The following is a 13,084-nucleotide window of genomic DNA, read 5'->3' on the forward strand; positions in this document are numbered from 1 at the left end:
AAACCCACAGACCATAAGAGATAAGATAGACAAGTGGGACCTCATTAAACTGACAAGCTTCTGCAAAGCCAAAGAAACCATCAAGAGAGCAAGAAGAGAGCCCACAGACTGGGAAAAAGTGTTTGTCAACTCTAGGTCTGACAAAGGCTTAACATCTTGGATCTACAAGGAACTCAAACGTGCTGAAAAGTAAAAAACAAACAACCCCATTATAAAGTAGGCAAAAGATATGAATAGATACTCCTCAAAGGAAGACATTCGAGCAGCCAATAGACACATGAAGAAATGTTCAACCTCACTAATCATCTAGGAGATGCAAATCAAAACCACACTGAGATACCACCTAACTCCAGTCAGAATGACAATTATCAATAACTCAAAAAATAACAGTTGCTGGAGAGGGTGTGGTGAAAAGGGAACACTTCTACACTGTTGGTGGGAGTGCAAACTGGTGCAATCTCTGTGGAAAACAGTGTGGCGATTCCTAAAAGCTCTAAATATCAACCTCCCATATGACCTTGCAATCTCCCTACTGGGAATATACCCTGAAGAACTCAAATCACTCTATAAAAAAGATACCCGCACACCTATGTTTATCGCAGCATTGTTCACAATAGCAAGAACCTAGAATCAACCATACTGTCCATCAAAAGAGGATTGGATTAAAAAAATGTGGTACATATACCTGATGCAATACTATGCATCCATAAAAAAGAACAAAATTATGAACTTTGCAGCAACCTGGATGGAACTAGAGTCTATAATACTGAGTGACCTCTCACAGAAACAAAGTTCTGAGTATCGCATGTTCTCACTCATATAGCGGGCCTTGAACATCCACTGTAATACTACCAAAAAAAGGACTGACAGTGGTGGGAAACTATGGAGGGGGAGGGGAAGGGAGGTGGGATTAACAGTAGGCAATATCTGTCTGGTAATGGGGAGACACTCCTTATCAACAAGGGTGCCTGAACGAAGCATATTTGTATACATAACCTTAAACTGTACCACACAATATCAAAGTAAAAAATACTGATAAAAAAGGACAAAAATCTTAAAGGCAGTTACAGAGAAGTTACAGAACACCTATCAAGGTAGACTCATCAGAATAAAAACAGACCTCACAGCAGAAAACTTACAAACCAGGAGATATTTTGGGCCCAATTGTAACATTTATAAACAAAAGAAAGGTCAGGCAAGAAAATTTTACCCCACCAAACTAAGCTCCATCAATCAGATTTTAAAAACTCCTCCTGAGACAAACAAGTGTTAACAGAATTTGTCACCTCTAGACAAACCCTACTAGAAATGCTTAAGGGAGTTCTCAACATGGAAACAAAAGAATGATGTTTATCCAACACAAAAGTACAAGTAAGCACACAGTTTGCAGACCACATAAATCACCCACAAAACTGAGAAAACTAAGCAACTCCTCAATAACATTTTGATAGAAAAAAATTCTCACATCTCTACAGTAACCATGAATGACAATGACCTCAGAACTCACTTAAATAAAACAGAATGGCAAATTGAATTTTAAAAAAACAAGATCCATCTTTCAATGGTCTCAAGAAGGCACACTGGTACATCTGACCTGTAATGACACCCAGAGGCTCAAGACAAAGAGATGCAGAAACATTTTCCATGCAAATGGAAAAGAAAAAAGAGTAGGGGTTGCTGTACTTATATAAGATGAAATGGACTATAAATTTTTTTAAATTATTTTTTAAATTTTTTTAAAAAATACAACTAAGATAAGGATAAAGGCTCAATTTAATATGAAATATCTATATTAAACATATATTCACCCATCCTAGGAGAATAAAGATTTGTAAAACAACTACTACTTAACCTAAGAGAGGACATAGACAGCCATACCATAATAATGGGTGATTCAGCATCCCACTAACAGCTTTAGATAAATCATCAGCTAAAACTGAACAAGGAATCCCGGACTTAAATTTGACATTTAGCCAATTAGATCTAAAGCATCTACAGAACACTTCACCCAACAATTACAGAATATACATTCTTGGAAGTGTTCTGAATTAAGATGGCCAACATGAGGTGGCTAGAGTGAGTTTCTCCTACAGAGTAAACCAAGATAGAGTTTCCTCAGTGCCCAGAGAGGAACAGATCCAGCAGCATGCCCAAAAAATCTCTAAAAGAGTAATAATAATTTCTTCAAATGAAAAAGAAGGAAAAAATTTTCTGGTCTTGGTTGGAATTGTACAGACTCTTTCCTGCAACACCACAGTCCACCACAGACTCCTGACACAGTGGCAAAGGTGACTGATGGGAATTTGAAAGTTCTGTGCTCCTTTCATAACTTACAGGGCTTTCTGGGCCTTGCTGGACCCAGGCCATCACAGGAAACTGCCTTCCCTACAGCCATGCTCTGCCATGAAGTGGTGCAGTAAAAAAGCCATGAACAGTGTCAGTCACCATTTCCCAAGAATTCAGCCCTTGCAGGATAGAGTAGCTACTTTCTAGACAGCAGTTTGGCCCCAAGGGCCAACTCCACAGCTGCAGACAGCTCCTGGCTGGGTGGGTTGCCTGAGAACACCTGAGACCCAGAGGCTGGCTGCACCTTGATATTCAGATCACAGATTGCCTGAGGTTAAGGCAAAAGCTGGGTGGGATGCATTGCCATAGCAACATTTCACTCCCCATGTGAACACTTCTGGGCCTGCTCTGCAACAGTGTTACTCCAGAGAACTGAGACTCCTTTAATCCACACTGGTGCAGCTAAGAGTGCACACTAGCAAGGTGCCTAATTTCGTTTTCCCTGCACTCCCCTTAAGACTGAAAACAGACAGAAAACTTGAGAAAACCCCAGAGCCCCATCCTCGGCCTAGGCTGGCTGGAGACTTCCTTGGAACAACACTCACTCACCAAGGAGAAACCTTACAGCCACCATTGTAGATGACTTTCTCACACAAGCACCACCTCCTGGCCAGAAGTCAACAGTATAGCCAACTACATCAGATACAATACCTCAGGTTTGGGGAAAGTTAGATCCCAAGTACCAGCTAACAACACTTTTCAAATCACTCTGGCCATGAAGAACACTGTGAGCCAGTGCAGATACACAGCACAAGGTTGCCACATCTGGCAATAGAGAAACTCATCAAACCAAGGCTATACATAGCCAAAGGAACCCTACAGTGCCTATGTCAGCCTCCTACCAACTTCAAATAAGAAAAAATTGTCTACCAAAATGAGAAGGAATCCGAAACATAATTCTGACAATATAAAAAAAATAGAGTTCACTAATACCCCCCCAAAGACCATACAAACTCTTCAGCAATGAACCCTAACCAAAATGAAGTTGTTGAAATTCCAGACATAGAATTCAAAAGGTTGATGATAAAAGTGGTCAATAAACTTCAGGAGAAAGTTGAAAACCAATGTAAAGAAATTTGAAAAGTTATTCAAAAATAAGAATAATAGGTGTTCCTGAGGAAGAAGAAAAAGCAACAGGTTAGGCTTACCTATTTGAGGGGATAATGGAGAAAAACTTCCCTTGCCTTTTGAGAGATCTAAACATCTAGATACAAGAAGCTCAAAGGACTCCAGAAGATTAATTGCAAAAAGCTCATCCCCAAGACATATAATCATCCAGTTATGCAAAGCTATTGTGAAGGAAAGAATTTTAAGGGAAGTGAGACAAAAGTATCAAATGACTTATAAAGATAAATCTTGAAAGCTAATAGAAGACTTCTCAGAAAAAAACCCTACAACCCAGAAGTGAGTGAGGTCTCATCTTCAAGCTCCTCAAACAGAACAAATGTACCTTATATATCACTATTAACTCTGAAGGTAAATGGTCTCAATGCCCCACTAAAAAGATATAGAATGGCAGAATGGATTTGAAAAAAAAAGCCAAATATCTTCTGCCTTAAAGAGACCCACTTAACTCACAAAGACTCCCACAGACTCAAGGTAAAGGGGTGGGGGGAAGTATTTCATGAAAATGGAAACCAAAAACAAGCAAGAGTAGTCATTTTCATATCAGATAATGCAGACTTTCAATTAACAACAGTAACCAAAAGACAAAGATGACTACTATATCATCATAAAGGGATCAATCCAATGAGAAGACATAACACTTTTAAATATATATATCTAACATCAGAGCACCCAGCTTTATAAAACAAATTCTACTAGACCTAAAACAAGAAATAGACAGCAGTACAATAACAGTGGAAGACTGCAACACTCCACTGAAAGGAATAGAGAGAAATCATCAAGGCAAAAAGTCAATAGAGAAACATTAGAGTTAAACAGGACTTCAGAGGAAATGGAACTAACAGATATCTATAGAACATTCCACCACAAAACAACAGAATAAAAATTTTTTCCTATCAGCACTTAGAACATTCTCCAAGGTAGACCATATGGAAGGCCACAAATCAAGTCTCAATAAATTCAGAAAAGTAGACATTATATCAAGCACCATGTCAGACCACAGTAGACTAAAACTAGAAATTAACTTCAAGAAGAACTCATGAAACCATAAAAATATATGGAAGTCAAACTGTTTGCTCCTGAATAATCCTTTGGTCAACAATGAAATCAAGATGGAAATTTTAAAATTCCTTGAAATGAATGACAACAATGAAACATGTTATAAAAACTTCTGACATACAGCTAAAGTTGTACTCAGAGGAAAATTTATTGTGCTTAAGGCCTACATTAATAAGACTGAAATATTACATTTTGACAACCTAACAACACATCAAGGAATTAGAAAAACATGAACAAACCAAATTGAGAGCTAGCAGAGAAAAGAAATAACAAAGATAAGAGCACAACTAAATAAAATTTAAATTAAAATACAAAAAAAATGATGAAACTAAAAGTTGGTTCTTTGAAAAGATAAACAAAATTAATAGACCACTAGCTAGATTAATTAAGAAATGAAGAGGGAAGACTCAAATTAACTCAGTGAAAAAGGAGAATTGCAACTGATACAATGGAAATGGAAAACATCATCTGAGACTACTATGAACAACTCTATGCAAACAAACTAGACAATCTAGAAGAAATGGGGTACATTATTGGAAACACATAGCCTCAACTTTGAATCTGAAATAAATAGAACACAGAGCAGAGCAATAATGAGTAACAAGATTGAAACAGTAATTAGATGTCTCCCCCAAACAACCAAAAAAGTCCAGGACCTGATGAACTCACAGCTGAATTCTACCAGATTTTCAAAAAAAAAAAAAAACAACCAATATCAATTTGAATGAAGTTACTTCACAAAATTTAAAAAAAGAAAATCCTCCCTAATTTATTCTATGAGACCAGTATCACTCTGATACCAAAACCAGGAAAAGACACAATGAAACAAGGAAAACTGCAGACCAATTTGCCTTATGAACATAGATGTAAAAATCCTCAACTAAATATCAGCAAAATAAATTCAGCAGCACATTGAAGGAAACTGCTAGAGGAGGGAGGGGCATACCTCATCAACAAGGGTACCTGCATGATCAATGTTTATATAACTAACCATGAATTATACCCACATCTTTATAACAAATTAATTAATTAATTTGAAAAAAGAAAGTGACTGGCAGTAGTTGGAAACTGTCAGGGGAGGGAGGGTAGAATTGGCAGCTGAGGAAAACTGCTAGGGGAGGGAGGGGCATACCTCATCAACAAGGGTACCTGCATAATCACCATTTGTATACCTAACCCTGAATTGTACCCCACATCTTTATAATAAAAAAAATTATAAAAGATTTAAAGCAAAAAAATAAAAAATGCACCACAACCAACTGGGTTTTATCCCAAGGATGCAAGATGGTTCAGCATATGCAAGTTAATAAACATGATCCACTACATAAACACAATTAAAAACAAAAATTATATGATAATTTCAATAGATGCCGAAAAGGCATTTAAAAAATCCATCATCCCTTCATGATAAAAAAAACTCTGAGCAAAATAGGCATAGAGGGAACATTTCTTAAAATAATAAAAGCTATATATGACAAGCCCACAGCCAATATCATTCTGAATAAAGACATTTGAATACATTCCCCTGCAGAACTAGAGTAAAGCAAGAATGACTGGTACTGGAAGTACTATCCAGAACGATCAGGCAAGAAATAGAAATAAAAGGTATCCAAATTGGAAAAAATAAATCAAACTATTTAAAGTCATATGGAAGCATAAAGGACCACGAATAGCCAAAACCATCCTTAACAAAAGAAACAAAGCGAAAGGTATCACACTTCCAGATTTCAAACTTTTCTATAAGTCTATAGTAATCAAAATAACCCAGTATTGGTACATGAACAGGCATATAGACCAAAGAAACAGGAGAGAGGTTACAGAAGTAAAGCCTCAGCTTCTCAACCAACTCATCTTTGACAAAGCCTCTAACAACAACCACTGGGGAAAGGAGAACCTATTCAGTAAATGGCACTGGGAAAACTGGCTAATCACATGAAGAAGATTGAAACAGCACCCCTACTTATCACCATACCCCAAAATTAACTCTAAATGGATCAAAGACATAAACATAAAACCTCAAAACATAGGAATCTTAGAAAATGCAGGAGACACTCTTATGGAAATTGGAATTGGCAACCAATTCCTGATCAGAACCCTAAATTCCCATACCATAAGAAATAAGATAAACAGGACCTCATCAAACTAATGAGCTTCTGCAAAGCAAAAAGAACCATCAGGAGAGTGGGAAGAGAGCCCTGGGAAACAATATTTGCCAACTGTATATCTGACAAAGGCCTACCATTTAGGGTCTACAAGGAATGCAAATGTGCTGAAAGGAAAAAACAAACAATCCCATTAAAAAGTGGACAAAAGACATGAATAGACACTTCTCAGAAGAAGATATAGGGGCAACCAACAGACACATGAAAAGGTGCTCAGCCTCACTCATCATCAGAGAAATGCAACTCAAAATCACATCGAGATACCACCTAACCCCAGTAAGAATGTCATCATTAATAAAACAAACAACAACAAATGCAGGCAAGAATGTGAAGAAAAAGGAATGCTTCTACACTGCTGGTGGGAATGCAAAGTACTGCAACCTCTTTGGAAGACAGTGTAGCGATTTCTGAAAGAACTAGAAATTGACCTTGCATATAACCCAGCAATCTCCCTATTGGGAATATACCCGAAGGAACTCAAATCATTCTGCAAAAAAGATATCTGTACATGTATGTTTGTTGCATCTTTATTCACAATAGTAAAAACATGGAACCAACCATGCTGCCCATCAAAGCTCGACTGGATTTTAAAAGATGTGATACATATACACAATGGAATATTACACAGCCATAAAAGACAAACATATGGACTTTGCAACAATTTAGATGGATTTAGATTGAATCATACTCAGTGATGTATCATGGAAACAAAGAACAGAGTACCATATGTTCTCACTCATAAGCGAAACTTGAACAATTATAATACCATAAGAAAGTGATTGACAGTAGTGGTAAACTGGCAGGAGGGTAGGATTGGCAGTTGAAGGAAACTGCTAGGGGAGGGAGGGGCACACCTACAAAGCTCTGAGATACAAAATTGCAGAGGAGAGATACAAATGGAGAAACATCCCATGCTCATGGATTGAAAGAATCAACATTATTAAAATGATCATATTACCCAAAGTAATCTACAAATTCAATGTAATCTCTGTCAAACTACCAATGTCATTTTTCATAGAATTAGAAAAAATAATCCTGAAATTCATAAGGAATCAAAAGAGTTCCAGAATAGCAAAAGCTATCCTTAACAAAAAGAACAAAGCTGGAAGCATCACATTACCTGTCTGCAAATTATACTACAAACTATAGTAACCAAAACAGCATGGTACTGGTACAAGAACAGACACATGGACCAAGCTATTCAAAAATTTAAAGGGATACAGAAGATAAATAATTATAAAAGGTTCAATCCACCAGCAAAATATCCATTCTAAACATATATGCACTGAACACAGGAGCACCAGCTTTTATAAATCACCTGCTAAGAAAACTAAAGAGGACATTGACTCACACACAATCATAGCTAGAGATTTAAATACTCCATAACAGCCCTAGATGGAATATTGAGGCAAAAAAAATCAATAAGGCAATCAAAAGTCACAACTCAACACTCAAACAGACTTAATAGATATCTACAGAACACTTCACCCAATAACAACAGAGTTTACATTCTACTCATCAGCACATGGAACATACTGTAAGATTGACCACATTTTCAGGCATAAATCAAGCATAAACAAATTCCAAAAAATCAAAATTCCATGAAACTTTGCATATCACAGTAGAATAAAAATAAATATCACCACTATCAAGGTACCCCCAAATACACAAAGACATGAACAATAAACAGCATACTGCTGAATTACTCCTGGGTCAACATGGAAATCAAGACAGAAATTGAAATGTTCCTGGAAACAAGTGAAAACAAAGACATATCTTTTCAGAATCTCTGGGATTTCATGAAAGTAGTATTCAGAGAAAAATTTATAGCACTGCATACACTTATCAAGAAAACTGAAAGATCACAAATAAGCAGACTAACAACACACCCAAGGGAGCTAGAAAGGCAAGACCACCAGAGTCCTAACTTCAGGAGAAAAATAGAGATCGCCAAAATAATGTCACAGCTGCATGACATAGAAGAAATATATATCACAGAGCAAAAATCAACAAATATATTTAAAATTATATTTTTTAAAAAACAACAAATCTGGCTCTTTGAGTGGATAAATAAGATTGACAGACCCTAGCCAGATTGACTAAGAAAAAGAGAGAAAAAAACCCAAATAAATACAATTAGAAATGCTAAAGATTAAGTCACAACTGACCCAGAAGAAATTCAAAAAATTATCAGAGATTACTGTGAACACCTGTATGGAAATAAACTTGAAAATCTAAAAGAAATGGAGGACTTTCTGGCATCACACAACCTTCTAAGGTTGAAACAAAAAGAAATGGACATTCTAAACAGACCAAAAACAATCCAGGAGATAGATCTCATCAGAAAAGATGGAGGAGAATGAGAAAGAAGAAGTAGAAGGAGGAAGAGGAGAGGAAGAGGAAGAAGAAGAGAAGGAGGAGAAATCTACCTACAAAAAAAGCCCTGCACCAGATGGCTTTCCAACTGAATTCTACAAAACATACAAGGATGAGCTGATACCAATCTTGTCAACAGTACTCCAGGCAATAGAGAAAGATAGAACTCTCCCCACATCATCTTATGAAGCTATTTCACTGATACCCAAACCTGGCAATGATCCAAAAAGGAAAGAGACTTATATGCCAATCTCCTTGATGAGCATAGATGCAATAATTCTCAATAATAACCTAGCAAGTTGGATCCAACAACACATCTCAAGAATCATCGATCATAACCAAGTAATCTTCTTTCCTGGGATGCAGGACTGGTTCAACATTCACTAGACCATAAATATTGATCAATACATTAACTGAAGTAAAAGTAAGAATGACATGATTATAACAAAAGATGCGAAAAAACCTTTTGAAAAAATCCAGCATCCCTTCTTGATAAAAACCCTTGAACACCTATGTATAGAAGGAACATTCCTGAAAAAATAAGAGCCATCTATGGTAAACCCATAGCCAACATATTACTCAATGGATAGAAATTAAAAGCATTCCCCCTGAAAACAGGAACAAGACAAAGTTGTCCACTCTTACCCCTCCAGTTCAACATAGTGCTGGAAGTCCTTGCCAGACCAATCAGGCAAAAGAAGAAAATCAGGGGTATTCAAATAGGAAAAGAGGAAATTAATCTATCCCTCTTTGTACACAATATGATCCTATATCTATAAAACCCTAGAGAGTCTGTCAAAAGCCTCATTGTACTGATAATCAACTTTGGTAAAGTTTCAGGGTAAAAAATCAATGTACAAAAGAGAGTTGCATTTCTATGCACCAACAAAAAACAGAGTACCAATAAAAGCACAGTCCCATTCACAATAGCCACACACAAAAAATGAAGTACCATGGGATCCACCTAACAAGAGAAGTGAAAGAACTTTATGAGTATTGCAAAATGTTGCTCAAAAAAATCAAGAATGATACAAACATATGGAAAAACATTCTATAATCATGGATTGGAAGAATCAAAATTGTCAAGATGTCCATCCTACCCAAGGCAGTCTACAGCTTCAGTGCAATACTCATCAAATTACCAACATCATTATTCTCAGATCTGGAGATGAAAATACAGAAATTCATATAAATACCAAAAAAAAAAGCACAAATAGCCAAAACAATCCTCAGCAAAAGGAATAAAGTGGAGGGTATCACATTACTGGATTTTAAACTTTGCTATAAGGCTACAATACCATTTCTAGCAAAATGGTGCTGGGGAAAATTGCTTATCACATGCAGAAGAATGAAACACAACCCCTACATATCACCATATACAAAAATCAATTCTAAATGGATGAAAGGCCTAAATATAAAACTTTAAACTATAGGAATCAAAGAATATAATTCAGAAAGCACTCATGCACATTGGAGGGGGCAACCAATTCTCGATCAAATTCCCAAAAGCAGATGCCATAAAAGTTAAGATAGACAAGTGGAACCTCCTAAAACTGAAAAGCTTTTGCACAGGCAAAGAAATCATCAAGAGATTGGGGAGATAACCCACAGCATGGGAAAAAAATATTTGCTAATTGTATATCTGACAAAGGCCTAATATCCAGGAACTCAAATTAGCCAAAAGGAAAAAGACAAACAGCCCTATTTAAAAAATGGGCCGAGGATATTAATACATATTTTTCAAAGAAGATATACAAGCCACCAACAGATACATGAAAAAATGCTCAACCACACTAATAATCAGAGAAATGCAAATCAAAACCTCATTGAGATACCACCTTAACCCAGTAAAGATAGCCATCATTAATAAATGAAAAACAATAGATGAATATGCAGGTGCAGAAAAAAGCAGGCACTCCTATGCTGTTGGTGGGAGTGCAAACTTATCCAACCTCTATGAGGAATAGTGTGGTGATTCCTAAAGGAACTAGAAATTGACCTTCCATATGATCTAGCAATTCTTCTCCTGGGAATATACCAAAAGGAACATGAATTGTTCTACAAAAAAATCTGCACATCCATGTTTATTACCACACTATTCAAAATAGCAAAAGGATGGAACCAACCCTACTGCCTATAGAAAGTAGACTAGAAAAATAAAGTGTGGTACATACACATGATGGAATATTATGCAGCCATAAAGACGGACAAAATCTTGGCCTTCTCAGCAAATTAGCTGGAGCTGGAGACAATCATTTTTTTTAAGTCCTCCAGGTCCCTCAAACAGATCTTTCAAACAATGCTATCGTCACTTCCCCAGATGCTTAGCAGAACTAGTCAGTTATTCTTAATGATCTATCACAGAAACAAAGAACTGAGTACCACATGTTCTCACTCATAAGTGGAAACTGAACATTAATCACAATAGCACAAGGGAGGGATCAGCAATCACAGGACACTGCCAGGAGAGGGAGGAAGGGGAGGTATGTAACAATACAAAGAGTAACTGATCCTAAACCAGGGGAAGTAAGGACCAGTGGGAGGTCCAGACTTTACTTGCACATACATTACTGATGTACCTAATTCTGACTTGTTAATCACATCTTTATAATAAAATAAAGAAAAAAATGCATGTCAATAAACATAATCCACACATAAACAAAAGCAAAAATAAGAACAATATGATTATCTCAATAGTCACAGAAAAAGCATTAGATACAATTCAACATTCCTTCATGATAAAAACCTTCAAGGATCTAGGCATTGAAGGAAGATTCCTCAAAATAATAAGAGTCAAAAGCACAGTCAGTCACATTTAATGAGCAGAAGTTGGAAATATCTCCCCTAAGAACTGAAGACAAAAACAGTCACTCACACCACTCTTATTCAATATAGTACTGGAAGTCTTCCTAACCAGAGTAAGCAGCAAGTAAAAGAAATAAAAGGTATCCAAATAGTAAAAGAGTAAGTTGAATTATCTCTCTTTGTAGATGATATGATTTTACATCCAGAAAACCCTTAACATTTCACAAAACACTCCTCTCACTCATAAGGGGCTACACTAACACTTTGAGATTAAAAAAAATCAATGTTCAAAACTCAATCACATTTTTATACACTAACAACGTTCAAGCTAAGAGCCAAATCAAGATATCAATTCCATTTACAATAGGCAGAAATAAATTATCTCAGAATACATCTAATCAAAAAGATGAAAGACCTCTACAATGAGAACTACAAATTACTACTTAAAGAAATCAAAGATGACATAAACAAAAGAAAAAATATTCCATACACATGGATTGGAGGAATCAATGTTGTTAAAATGTCCATCCTGCCTAAAGCAATCTACAAATTTAATGCAGTTCCTTTCAAATTACCAGAATTAATTTTCACAGATCTACATAAAAAGAGTACTAAAATTCACATGGAATAGAAAAATAACCCAAATAGCTGAAAAAATTCTTAGCAAAAAGAACAAAGCTGGAGGCATCACACTACAGACTTCAGATTTTCCAACAAAGTTACTGTATCCAGAACAGTGTGGTACTGGAATAAAAACAAACACATAGACCAATAGAACAGAGCAAAAAACTCAGGCTTAAAACTACTGTCTTACAACCATCTCATCTTTGACAAAGTCAACAAAAACAAGCACTGGGGAAGTAATCCTCAATTTAACAAATGATATTGGAAAGCTTTCTAACTATATGCAGAACAATTTTAGACCCCTTCCTCTCACCATATACAAAAAGTAACTTAAGATAAATTAATGACTTAAATGTAATACCTCTAACTATAAAAATCCCAGAAGAAAGTCTAAGAAACACTCTTGTGGATATTGACCAAGGCAAAAGCTTTATGACCTAGACCTGAAAAGCAGAGGCAGCAGAAACTTAAATTAATAAATGGTACCTAATCAAACTAAAGAGCTTCTAGTATAGCAAAAGTAAATGTCAACAGAGTAAATAGGCAGTCTCCAGAACTGGAGAAAATATTTGCAAACTATGCATCTG

The sequence above is a fragment of the Carlito syrichta genome, unplaced genomic scaffold (assembly GCF_000164805.1).
Source record: "Carlito syrichta isolate Samal-C Ts95f unplaced genomic scaffold, Tarsius_syrichta-2.0.1 Scaffold287638, whole genome shotgun sequence".
Lineage (NCBI taxonomy): Eukaryota > Metazoa > Chordata > Mammalia > Primates > Tarsiidae > Carlito > Carlito syrichta.